The sequence below is a fragment of the Antedon bifida genome, chromosome 5, assembly GCF_963402885.1.
Source record: "Antedon bifida chromosome 5, ecAntBifi1.1, whole genome shotgun sequence".
In the NCBI taxonomy this organism is placed as follows: domain Eukaryota; kingdom Metazoa; phylum Echinodermata; class Crinoidea; order Comatulida; family Antedonidae; genus Antedon; species Antedon bifida.
The window spans coordinates 9938155-9948493 of NC_136230.1; the positions used below are offsets into that span (position 1 = coordinate 9938155).

At 32.9% G+C, this 10339-nt stretch overlaps 1 protein-coding gene across 3 annotated transcripts in view; it reads right to left on the minus strand.

Moving 5' to 3' along the window:
* The window catches only part of LOC144842626 (adenylate cyclase type 9-like), a 54796-nt gene extending 46639 nt beyond the window's left edge, over window positions 1-8157 (minus strand). For 2 of the 3 annotated variants that reach the window (XM_078699098.1, XM_078699097.1), the window contains exon 1: window positions 7993-8156. The gene's annotated coding sequence lies outside the window, so the exon portion shown is untranslated. Of the gene's footprint in view, window positions 1-7992 lie in introns of all 3 variants that reach the window. The other variant, XM_078699096.1, reaches the window with a different exon arrangement.
* Window positions 8158-10339: the final 2182 nt, after the last annotated feature.

Here is a 10339-nt window from a genome sequence, read left to right on the forward strand (position 1 = left end):
ATCAGAACACCAGGAGACGACCCCTACTCTTTTTTAATATAGTGTACATTAGTTTATGGGACAAGCTGTACAATGCAATGTAAACAACCATTTGTAAATTAATTCAAATAATTGATTCAATACTGTACACCATATTAATATTCATAAAATTAAACAAACCATTTGTTTTGGTAGTCGCTTTAAACCTACAGTAATAAGATGAAGATATTGAAAAGTAGAATACCCAATGGTATAGACAAAGCACCACACCCTCGAATCAATGGGATTATCTCCACAAGCTAACATCATCAACATTCAAAATTTCAGTTGAGATAAATTTCTGTTTCTATTGCTAATGTTGTAATGTAATGTTTAAATTATATTATATATTATCATAACCCTGCATGGTCAGTATGTTACATTTTTAAAACCTAATCCTTTGAGCCGTGTAAGCTGCCGAGGGAATATCCCAATGTATATTCTCTGAAATTTACATTAACCTTTATTTTACGATTATTTTTAATTACAGTACAAACGGCATAATTAAGAGGTTTACTGTATAAGGCTAATTACTTGCACTTGCGCTTCACCTTAAACCAAATGGAGGTCAAAGTGTCTTTTGAAATCAATTGAAAATATTAGATCATAACAAATCAATTGTGTACAATACATGATATCACAAAGCCAACTTTATCTAATTAAAAACTGCAACATGCATAGTATACTTTAATTACCTACTAAAGTATTCAGATCAATATATAGAACAGGGCAGGTCTATTTTTAGAACGAGACACGGAAGTATCTAATTAATTATATCTAATTTCAAAATAAAACGGTAATGAAGTAAAAATTCCCTGTCACAAATTTTTGGTAAGTTACCACTGACTTTAACTAATACTACCCTAGCCATTCTCGTCAGAATCATTGTGACTAGACAATATTGCATAGTGGAATAAATTAATATGTCGTGTATTTTGGAAAAAATTCAAAGAGTAGCCTACCAATAGTCAAATTTACTGTACTCCTTATTGACTGAGCACTTTATTTCAGATTAACAAATATAGGATTTTCTTCCAATCTGTACAGCTTTTAAAAATTGTAAACACTTTTTACAAATGGATTTGAAAAGATTTTTCTATTTAAATAGAAGAAAATTTATTATTATTATTATCATCTATATTATACTGTAATAGCACTAACATTTTCTCCTCCTACTGTAAACCGCAAGTTCAATACTACCGCTGTTCAGGCTGGGGCACCTTCTAATTCCCCATTATCCTATATTAGCCTATATTAGAACTCCAAACTTGTACAAAAAACTTGTTTTTTAAACTAATTTCTTTGCAATCCTTGGTCATTTCCCTGCTTGCTTTTTTTTTCATTCAATGTTACAGACAACTTGCAGTAGCACTGTATTTCATCATTGCTACAGTATATAATACAGTCGACTCTGCCTAAGTCGAATCTAATGGGACCGGTATAAAAATTCGAGTTATGCGAACTTCGACTTACAGATTTGTAAAAAAATGCTAGGCCTAGACCACTCACTAGCCACGCTATGGCTAGCTAGGCGTAGGCTAGAAGTAGACCCTGTCGCGATCGCGGCCCACACGATGAGCCTTCTTGAATTGAGTTTACTTAGCTAGCTAGGCCTAATAAATGCTCAGCCTCCTTTATCAATGACAAACTGAATTTTCTTTATGGTTTAAGCCGTAACAATAAGAAAACATACATTTTGGTTCTTATTCGAAATCGGTATCCATCTGTCTAGCACAAAATTGGTACCCACAAAACGCCGCTCAAGTTCTCAACGCCAAAAACAACAACTCGCAGATATAATATACTAGTGCGAGTTACAGGACGCCACCTATGTTATACGACCTGCTTGAGAGAACCGATATGGTCCCACATTATCACCTGTCGTTTGTTTATCGAATTACGTACGTTTCATCGGCTTTTTTAGCGCGTTGTTGCCGCGTTATTTTTTACTTCGACTTATACGATATAAATCACTAAAGAATGTGTGTATTCGGACCGCAAAAAGACGTCGACTTAGACGAATTTCGACTTAGAAAAATTCGACTTACAAATAAAAATTACACAGTAATGTATAGGAAAGAATTGGGACTTTCATAATCGAATCTAAAAGTCATTCCATGCATTTTACACGAGAGCATGGTGCAGAATGCTTGTTAGTTAGACTCACTACCTGTATAGTCTAGCACCAAATCATGTCATAAGTCGCTTTAACTTTGTGATACACAAAACTTAAATTGGTCTAATATTTCTTTGAAACGATGTTAGAAAATATTTGCATTCTGCAAATTGTGTTTTTTTTTCCATATTGAATATACAATTTAATTAAAAATAATCAATCATCTTTAATCTTTAAAAAAGCAGGATATTACAAAATTAATGAAACTTTAAATGTACTATGATAATACTAAAGAAAAGGTTGAATAAATTAACTTAGAAAATTAATGAATAAATGAATGGATGGATTATTATTATTATGTAAGATAAATACAGTAAGAATCTCTATTAAGGAGACACATCATTCACGACTCAATACATAATTAATATGGGTGTCCCCTGAATAGGGGTTGGCTATGGTTTAAACACATTTTTCTTCACAAGAAAGGGCCTGTTTCTGCTGCATCCTCAAAATACGGTATAAAAATATATGTATATTTTATACCGTATTTTGAGTACCTCTTGGGGGTTAAATTTCATCTTTTTTACCCAACCTGCCTTTCGATCCCCCAAAATGGGGCAAGTTATTTCTTCCTAGCCCGAATTAGAATTTGTCATCATTGGCGATGTTGTAGCCTCTGCTTTCAAAGTCTCTTTTTGTTTTTGTATTGACTTGGTTCAACGACAAGTCCGCACCCCGTATTCTCTTTAATATTTGCTAAATTATCTTTCTACTGTAAATCTGGCTGTCCTGTCTGTTCCCTGTTATTTTTCCAGAAATATTTGTTTCCCCAACAGATTATTCGCAAATGTTGTGATGTTGTTTCTTACTTTCGTTGATAGATAGACTATCATGTGTAAAAAGCTTACAGAAAATCAAAAAATATAAATACAGTATTTTTTATTGGCAGCAGAAAAGGGTGCACAAGAAAATAAAGTATAAATATCATATTTTATCCACAAATTTGGAGACAAAATATACCATTTCTGCTGCCAAAAATATACCGTAACTATTTATTTGGCAGTAGAAACAGACCCAAAGTGCCCTTTATGTCCCCTGAATGGGGGTTTCCCAAAGGAGTATGATGGTGGCAGTAATGAATCACGTTATTATACATTGTTGACTTAATGGATATAAAAACATCAGATTACCTTTGCTACAAAACACTATGCCATGTACAGCCAACACAAGAACATTAAGTAGCCAATAAGGACCACAATATCGATATCATTAAGGGAAAGCTCTTAAATATATTTTAAGATCCGAAAACAAATTATCACCATGGAGCTACAAAATTACTGTATAACTCCATGCTATTACTACTATTAGCTATTACATTCATGGTAAAGGAGTGATGATTTCTATGGTAACAATGTCCACTATTAATCAAATAATTCATTCAATTTCTATTAAGCTCATTGACCATAGGTAAATAATAACAGGCTTAAAGGAAATTGAGTAAAGAGGCTTAAGGACTATCCACTGCAAACATGTTGCAAAGAACCAAGAGGAGAGCAAACATAAGACTGGCCGTGCAAAGACTGACCGTGCAAAGACTGACCGTGCATAATAAATGCTCTTGACTACTAATGCTCTAGTCTTGCAATTTAGCAAAGTACTTTTTAAAATCTGAACTATACAGTTACTAATTGTATTAGTACAAATATAAACCACTTTAAAGGCATCAAGACCTAAATAAAGGTTGGTTTGTCATCAAAAATTTGGGTGGAAACAAATATTTGTATGTACAATATTTTATTTTAAAAACAGCACAGGTATGGATATTGTCATCCATCTATAAAGCAGTATTAAGTTTGGAAAAATAAATTATCGCTGTTACTATACAAGTAAGTCTAAATTTATTTTTCCAAACTGAAAAATACAGCCCAACTGCATTATATTGGTGGTTTTAAACAAATTATCTTTTAAACAAGAACTAATGTTTATTATATGGTGTGTATTTCTTTTTTAACTGAATTTCCGTAGGATAGTACTAAAATTCTGTAGAGCAACATGACAGTGTTGACACACCTTTAGGTGAAAAGTTCAACTATAATAATACTACAATATGCAGCTAAAGTTGCCAACTGACATCTCAACAATAAACAAATAAAAATAGCCAAAATTAATAATTTATTGTTATTTTAATTTTAAATAACTGTATTGTTGTTGCTCACTGGAAAATGTTATTATTCAATGAGATCTACAGTAGGTAGAGAAATAAAATTACAGAAACCAAAAATGGCGTTGGTAGTCTACGAATGACTGCCGCTTGGAACAATCCGCTACCGCACCCTTTAGTGGGAATATGGCAACATACCACCGTCATCAATTCCTGCGGAAAGGTAATGTACTGTACGTATCCAGGTACTGTATAAAGCTAGCCACAATATTGTTTGCATTTAAACATAAAAATACACCAACTAACATCTGATATTAAGGTAAAGGTATTTCTATTGCTTAGTCTGATGTCACAATCTGAAACACATCAGAGTTACTCTACAATGAAATTTATCAGAGTGTTCGGAGGTACTGTACAATCAGGGAGGTATACCTCCCTGGTACAATAAAGCAATATTGCCTTGGAGGTAAGGACAAGAAGGTATTGTAACTATAAGCGAAATCACATGATCACTTGTTGTACAGTAACTCAAATGATTTGGATCAGCTTTACTTTGTTCTACTATATGCAGGCTTGAGCATGTGCAGATAATGCAAGTTACACAAAATAAAAATGTACACATTCCTCTATACATCACATCAACAACATACCTAATTTGTTGAATTTAATGTCATGAAAACGGTCGAAACTTAAAAAATGCAGATTGGAAAGTTCAAATTAAAGTCATGAATCAAAAGGTTTCTGTATAATTAACACAATGAAAACTACATTTAAACAATTTTTTTAACACATTACATAATTTTTTTTCAAAATAAATTAGTTTGACATATTAAAATCATTTTAGTAAATCGTTTCTAATCTAATGCGATTTATTTTACTATATTTAATACTCCTTCTAGACAAAAAAAAGCCAACAGTATCATTGTAAATCAATAACACATAAATCAATTTGTGATATTTGCTAAGAAAATGAATGTAGTGTATAAAAAAATGCTATTGTTGGCTTTTGCTTGAAAACGTTGTTTCGCAATCACTTATGATCAGATGAACGGTATTCACAAATTATCAAGTTTTATCAAGTTAGGAATACATTTTAAATTATTTTGGTTGAAAAATGTAAAGAGAGGAAAGTGTAACTGTAATACAATAGAATAGATTTTTCATTTAATATCAATAAACCAATTTCTTACAATAAATCCTGGTGGCCACTGACTATGCTCTCTAAAGACTTGTTCACTGAAAATTTACCAAAAGGAGATCAGCAACTTGTACTAAAAACTGAATATTTATAAGGTATAACAATGTTGCCCAATCTTGACCGACTAAAAAATTAACGTCAGCATTTAAACTACAGTAATTATTGCCAGCATAAATTTTTGCTAATTTTGATGGCTGAATCTAGTCAGTTTCTTGTTTCTTTCTTTTTCAGAATTTGCAAAATTGTAATTTTATTTTAGCAATATTACATACCGTATTTATTTTCAATAAATGCCTCACATCAATGTATAAACGCTCTCCTCCATAAAATAGAACATCGTTAAACCTTTCCCTTGAATAAATGCACATTTTTTCCATGAATAAAAACACTACCAAACAAAAACCTGAGTCATTAATTTGTGTATGTATGTAATGTACTGTATGTTGTTATAAAAAAGGGAAACATACAGTATTGTAATGACCGACCCCGTTTTTCATTTGATGCCATGCTTAGGCAAATAATACATGGTACAAGTATATTCACTTCAAGGTGTGGTTTGAAGGCTTTACTAACGAAATTGGTATTTATTGAATGTTCTATTTTTTATCTTGGAGGAGAAGCTAGTTCTACAGTAATATTGGTTTGTCCAGGTAACATCTAGGGACGAAATAGTTTAAATTAATAGTCTAATTTAAAACAAAACAAAATCATTAGACTGAGAAATATTTAAGTGGCAACTGACGAAAGCATTGACGACAATGATGTTGATTCATTATGGTTACAATTACATTGAGCGAAATAGCGAAACTCTTCTACACTAATAACCATTACTAAAATCGTGACCTCCGGCTCATTGACCTGTGACCTTTAAAATGATTACTAAAGATATTATAAAATCATTCACTTTACTGTATAATAATCCAGAATCTATTCGTCTTCTACATAGTGGAATCTACATAAAATGATCATTTTTTTCATTATTGACAATTAATGTAATGTATGTAGTATCCTTGGACTCATGATTAAATCAAACGTATCTTCCACAGTGCAGTACAAATTAATAAAATAATAAAATCTGAGCGAATGAAAACAATTCTCGAGCAGTAAAATATCTTATGATTCTTTTGTTCACAATACAGTATTTCTATAATTAATATAAATTTACCAACAATAAATATTTCCCAGGGTCACAGTAATTCTTGCGGCCAGATTTTATTTTGATTAAAGTGTAGTTTTATTTGTGGTATTTTTATAGTAATTTTTAAATCTAAAGTATTTAATTTAAATGAATTATATAATTTTTTATTTTTTTTTATTACTTGTTGTGTTCTGTTTGTGTTAAGGTAAATAGTAAACCTTTCACAAGTTAACTGAAAAGGTTGAATATAAAATAATTGCAATATTTAGTAAATTGTATTAGTTAAGTGATAATAAAAGCATTACAGCAGTGTTATACTCAAATGAGATCTGAATGTTGGCATGACACAGGCTGTAGTAAACCTTTATTTTTGGTCCCTAATATCATATCATATGCGAACTGTCCCATTGATAGGCGGGGGTGTTCCACTAAAAAAATATTTTCGTATTTGTCCTCCACTTTGCCAGTTAAGATCAATTTACAGTAAGTAACAGTAAGTGGAAAAGCATGTAGTTGTCTGTATCTATCCTCCAGCATGACGTACAATTTATGATTAAATATTATTGATCAAGGTATATATTTAATAAACAACAAATAATCTCTTCTGATCTTTTTGTGGTAATGATCATCACTTTTCAGACTACAAGGGATATTGGCAAATAATGTCAAGGCCTCTACAGTGGCTATTGTCATTCTCGTACAATGACATTTAAAGTACATACACAATAACCTTGTTTTACAATACATTTTTAACACCAATTGATTTCATTTTTTACAGTCAGTATCGTAAACTTAACAATAGATTTTTTCTGGATATAGTATGTGGTGAATACAAGAACACAATAGTAAATAAAAATAAATAAATGAAATAAAGAGAAAAACATTTTAAATTCGGTTTTTACCAGTTCAGTTTGTTTTTGGAGAATACTGATGTCTGTATCCTTGCAAATTCATGCACGGTCTTTGCATGCTCGCATAATATTACCACTATCAGACATCAGTATTATTATTATCAGACTATAACATAAAATACCTACTGCAAGCGGTTAAGCCTAGGCTAGGCTGTTTAAAGTATAAACAAAAATAAATATGATAAAGATTACACGGTACTAGCTCAGCTGTGGTATAGGCTTGGCCTGAGCTACAGTAACCTAGCTAGGCCTAACAATAACACAAGGCCGACCAGGCAGGGAAACACACAAATTGATTTGGATTAAAACAAAAAATGACTCTTTGTATTAAATACTGTCTCTTACACTAGCTAGGTACGTATGCATGCCACCTACACTTCTCCCAATCTGGTGAATCAAGTTTGCATTGCAAAACACCATACAATAAAATGGTCTTACTTCTAAACTTACCTATAGCTTACTAAGCTGAGCCTCGGTCTTCCATGTAACGATCACTGCTGGAATGGGTTACAAACTGGTTTCAGAGGGCATGAAAACAGTAACATAAAGTCCGTGTGTGTACCGTGTATCCAGTTGTATTTGAGCACCGGTGATAAGTATATCGGCTTACTCAATGTCAAGCTGTTCGTTTCGTTACGATGGTTTACTCCCTCTGCCGTGTGTTCATAACCATAATATTTTAAGCAATTTTGAAGCTCATAACTATATTTCAAATTGTTTGATCATTAATTTAACTTAGTTATTATCAATATTATTATAAAAACTGAATTCAATTTTATAAACAACTTTATTTGTAGATAATCACATCAATGAATATTTCAGACAGAGGGGGCGAATTCATTAGTCTCAATTGTTGTTTGATTTAATAACTTGAGGGCTCTCTAAATTCTAAAATTATTGAAAACTATAAATAAAAATGACAAGCTATAATACGGTTATTGTGCATTCTACTATAATATACACAGGAATTAAAAGATCACGTACCAAAGTAGCTATGTTTGGTATACTTTATTTTGTTGTAAAATAAAAATTACACAGTTACTAATATATGAAATGTGAGATGTTGTTAGTTACAAAGATGCTAATTGTGACGTTTTAGCACATGAGGGGGTTGATTGAATAAATTGTGTGTAGGCCTAAATTTGCTCAATATTTATTATTTTATAATAGAATAAAAAAGTAAAATCATAGACGTGTTGAGGAGTATGTTGGTTACATTATATAACTGTCATCGTCTCCGTCTCTGATAAAACATAGGACCTCATTTCATCACGTCGAAAAGTTGTCCTATCTTCTTCATCATAGAACATCGAAGTCGTCACAACCATTCAGTACAGCAGTTTTGTAACGGGCGACAAACATGTAATTTCACTCTTCCCTGATTAATATCAATCAAAAGCAGTTCATGGTACGGTATTTTAGCTGTCAAATGGTGACGTCTTGATAACCCGTACTAAAAATTGTTGAAATCTTCACAGTACTTAGGCCTACATTAGTAAATCATCATTTGTCTCCGATCCTCTTCGCACCTGCCATGCACCACTGCATCACATATATGTCACTTGCCCAACATCTGAGTCAACCAACCGATTGTTTCTTGGACCGCACCGCATTGTGGTCAACAAATAAATAAATAAATAAACAAGGGGTGGATACAGGATATAACCTACTTTTTTTTAGTCTACTATCAAATTCTAACGCCGTGAAATGATCGGAAGTTGACCAGATGCGCTCGTAAACAATTGGAACGATCTAAATTACTCAAAAAGTCACAACTTCCAGGGGAACCAGTGATCCTTGCCGAAACCATCGTACCTCTATATATTATTATTACACGCGCGCTTTTATTCAATAAAATCATTCGTCATAATGTTTGACATCGCACTACAATTTGACATCATCTCAGTTTCCAATTCTCATCACCGTCAGTTTTCAGTAGTGAGTCTACATTCGGAACATAGATCGTCGTTCTCCTTGGTCACCGTCCATTACGGTATAACTTGTACAAACTATCACAGACACATCACTATCTCCACCAGTTGTCGGTGTTGTATAGTAAACATTGAAAATTCGTCTTCTTCCTCCAAACCATTACATACTATAACCGCTACTCATTGTGGCTTTCCAATTGTATTTGATTAATCAATTAATTACCCGATTTTTCTCACCATTAGTTAATTTCCACCAACAGTTTTCAGTCATCTTCAAGATCGCGTTGTAATCTTCTCAACCATTACATAACCGTCATCATTATGGCCATCGATCGCCTTGCACGATGTTCTCACCATTTTAGTTCACCTGGAGGTAACCTCCACATACCTTTTCACCAGTTTTCAATATCGTGCTGACTTTATCATCGTATTATCAGAGAGTAGTATACACTTGATTCAGTCATCATTATTACTGTGTCTCGCATGTGTCAAGTCAAAGATGCATTCTCATCGTTGACTTCAGCATTCTCATCAGTTTCCAGTGGTCTTCAACATCGTGTTGTCATCATCCTCTTAGCCATACTCATACCGTCATTATTGTCACTGTGTCTCGTGTCTTCTGATCGCATCTGTTCGATGAATTCTAATCGTTGACTTCAGCTACCAGTTTCCAGTGGTCTTCAAAATCGTGCTGCCATCATTCTCTCACAACCATATACCGTCATCATTGTCAGTGTCCCGTGTCTTCCGATCGCATTTGTCCGATGAATTCTCATCGTTAACTTCAGTATTCTCACTAGTTTCCAGTGGTCTTCAAGATCGTATTGTCATCCTCCTCTCACAGCCATACTCATACCGTCATTATT